The sequence below is a fragment of the Octodon degus genome, unplaced genomic scaffold (assembly GCF_000260255.1).
Source record: "Octodon degus isolate 3935 unplaced genomic scaffold, OctDeg1.0 scaffold00125, whole genome shotgun sequence".
Lineage (NCBI taxonomy): Eukaryota > Metazoa > Chordata > Mammalia > Rodentia > Octodontidae > Octodon > Octodon degus.
In genome coordinates this window covers 8014129-8018015 of record NW_004524701.1, presented here as the reverse complement: position 1 = coordinate 8018015, position 3887 = coordinate 8014129, and positions in this window count along the sequence as shown.

Sequence of the window (3887 nt, the reverse complement as noted above, 5' to 3'; positions counted from 1 at the left end):
TACAGCAAATAACCACTAGGAAGAATGTATGCAATGTGTTAATTATTAAAACTGTCCTACCAATTTGATTTGAAACTGTCTCATTACTATTTATTTATCAATAAAATTATGGAAAAATGCATGTTGTATTGTACATTGCTGTCTTCAGCGTAGTTGCTCAGATTACGAGATATAAGCATGTAAAATTGGTGAAAATAAAATTCTTAACCATTAACTTTTATGTTCAAAACAACAACAGAAATTAGTGTATATACATACATGATTTTCCCCTTCCATTTTTTCTTTTCTTTTCTACTTTTTCATATTACAATTATTCATTCCTTTTGAGTAGTTTCTTTCCCTTTTACTATATCTAGTGTACCTTTCAGATTTTATTTACTATTTCAGGTCCTTACACTAGGGAGACAATGCTATGTTTACATATGTGGGTCTGATTGATTTCACTTATGAGTATGGCCTCAAGTTGCATCTATTTACTTATAAAAAACCTCAAGTTTATCTTTCATTGTAGCTGAGTAATACTCCATTGTAAAATACCACATCTTTTGTATCCATTTCCCAGTTGATGGGCATGTTGGTTGTTTCCAGGATTAGCTATGACAAATTGTGCTCCTGTAAACATGGGTGCACATATATCCCTGTGGCATGATATTTTTAATTCTTCTGGAAAAATGCTGCAGTGTTTATTGATCCAGCATGTTGCCATGTCCTTGGTAGTTTTGTTTTTAAATATAGATCCTTGATATCAGATCATTTTTCTTAATTATATTGTTTCCTAGTCCCACCAAGCCTGTTCTGGGTGAAGATACCAGCCTATAGTAAAATTGCTCTGGAGTCTCCCACCACACTCAGGGTGCAGAGTTGGTTCTGAGATAACAAGAGGCCTGGGATTCTGCTGTCACCTCTTCTTAAATAAGACTACAATAAAGGGTTGGGGAAGAGCTAGAGCAAGAGCACTTTTGAAGTGAGAAAAACACTACTCAGATCAGTTTCCACTCAAGTAGGTCATAAGATTATCCCTATTAATTTCCAAGATTTTCTAAAAAGTGTGAAATTGTCCTACCCCTCTCCTTGAGATCAGACTGTACATGACAAGAGTCCACTTTCATCAGCAGGAAGCTAGTGTGCAGACACGTATCCTGTGGATGCCAATGAATGATGAAGACAACTGGGCTAAGCAGACTCTTTGGAACTGCTCTGGGATCAAATGTTGGCCAACTCTGCTGATGCATTCATCTGCTGAATGAATCACTGACTATATATTCAGTGAATGCTGACCTCTGTAATCTCTCTCTCTTTCTGTCTCCCTCCTTCCCTTTCTCTCTCTCTCACTCTCGCTCTCGCTCTCACTCTTTTTTTTTTTCTTTCAGTCCTTTAATTAGTCTAGTTTCTTACACACTTGGTCCTTTTTTTTTTCTTTCTAATGTGGAATAAGATGCTATTTAATTTTATTCTTCCATAGCTAATATTTTTATATATATGCTTTAATGATTTTTTCTTTTTTTTTCAAAGTTTTATTGATAAACAGATAGCAATGAGACAGTTTCAAATCAAATTGGAAGTACAGTTTCAACAAATAATACACTGCATATATTCTTCTTAGTGGTTAATTGCTGTACAAGAAGTGGACTTGTGATCCTATTTACAAACACCATTAGAACAAATCATTCTATTCATTAAGAGAATGCAACTATATATCTATCCTAACCACTTTGAATACACAGATACAAAATGGACATTCATCGGTATACCCCATTTTTTCTAAGTTCCGTTATTGAATATTATAGGTATGTAAACTCAGCAAAATATTCTAAAAGAGTCCAGTAGCCCATAATAGCATTGGGTCTTCTGTTTAATTGGCAATGTCAGAAATTATTGACCTGAGTCTCCCACAGCTCAACATAACAGCATGGCTTTATTTCCTATATTTCGTCTTCATACTTTTCTAACGCTCTCATTCTTGCTCTCACTCTCCTATCTTTCTTTTTCTTTTTTCTTTTTTGGTACCAGGAATTGAACACAGGACCTTACACTTTCTAGGCAGGTGCACCACAAACTTCACAAATGAGCTGCTGAGTTTTGCTCAATACATGAATTTTATTTTGATACAAATGAGAGCATCTTATATCTGGTCTGAAAGTTGAGCAGATCCTACAGGGTAGGACACAAAGTGCTTCAAGGAACAACAATAAAGAAGTCAGTGCCTGAGAAAAATTGTTTCTTGATCACAGATGATCTTTGTCTTTGGAGCATATAAAAAAGCTGGTCAGGGCTGTAAGCAGTGCTGTTCTGCAGAGTGACCAAGTGAGGAATGAAATCCTTGGGAGGTTCTAGGGACACTATAAACATGCTTAAACTGCAGGAGTGATTGCAGTAGCTTAATGCTAGCTTCTGCATCAGCTCAGCTCACATGGTACACAGGTAATTATAACAGAGATCAACGAAATGCTACACTGGGGAGAAGAGGTTTATTTTTACTAAGATACCAAAGGCAGGGAGTGATGAACGAAACAATCAAGGTCAGCAAAGTTCATTCCAGGCTGAGAAAACAGCTGACAGGTGACAGAAATTCCTCATTGTTCCACACTTTTGTAAAAGAACCATGTGTTTGGGTGGAGCACATTGCCACCATCGATGGTCTGTACTTTGCAGCCTCCTTGCACTAAGCACAGACATGTGGAAGAGTGGGCCTGCAGTGTGAACAATGGCTGAGTGTGTGAATTCCAAACCTCCTCCTTAGACACAGAGACAGTGTCCTGAACTCTCTTTCCTGAATAGGAAGGTGAGCCCACTTCAGTTCTCTGGACAACAGCCACACCCTAGTAGACAGTAAAGTAACCAGATGTTAGGCACTGGGTTCCCAAATGACCAAGTGGAGCAGTGCTACCCTGCTAAAGAAGAAATGGAACTCAAGACACTCTTCTCTTTGTTTATTACTGCAACTTCACATGAAGTCTAACTAATATCTTGGTGAAAGGTGCAGCAGTATGAAAAGGCACAGTTTGCTCAGGGAGACCCTTGTGAGTGGAGCACAAAGAAGAGTTTGAGGGATGGGAAGTCAAGCTGAGAGGATGGAAGGGTGGACACAGGCAACTGTGGCTGGGTTTTGTTTCTGACAATAGTGACACCGATAGGCTGCGTAGAGTCAGCCCAGCCCTAACAAGCCTGGAAGGAGCTGCTCCCTTCTCTTCTAAACAGTTGACAGTACCGACAGTATCAAAGCACTGACCTGTCATAGCCTTGGGCCCAAATCAGTGACCATGCACTGTTACACCATGGTTCTGCCTTTACAACCCATCTAGAGCCTTGGTTTGCCCCTGGTTGTCCTTTCTGACCCTGTGGTCGTTGGTTGTCACCCTGCCTGTCTCTTGTTCTCTGCAATTTCTCAGCAAAAGGCCAGGATGAACTCCTGCTGGGTCACCAGAGACCCTGCATCACGATTGGGCAGAGTACTCCTGAAATTTTCAACTTTTTGGCCATATTTGAAAAGGATTTTATTTCTAGGGGAAAGTAATGAAAAAAAATCTATATCCATACTGAATTTTACTTACCTCTGTGTTGGTAACAAACTGTCTTATATTTAACTTTTTATTGGCTATGGTTGAGAATTTAGAGAACAATTTGTTTAAAAGAACTAAGGGCTTTTGAAATACTATTTCTGTTAATTAAAAGAATGATATTTTTTTTCAGCTTTCCCATTAAAGTATTTAACATCCATTTAAAAAAACCCTCAACATACAAATGGAACCTTAAGCTGGAGATGGTGGTGGCTGAGATAGGAAGAGTGTTGTGTGTTTGAGATCAGCTTGGGCTACATAGAGAACTCAAGCTAGCCTGCACTACACAGAAAGACCCTGTCTCAAAAAACTAAAAAAAAAAAAAAAAAA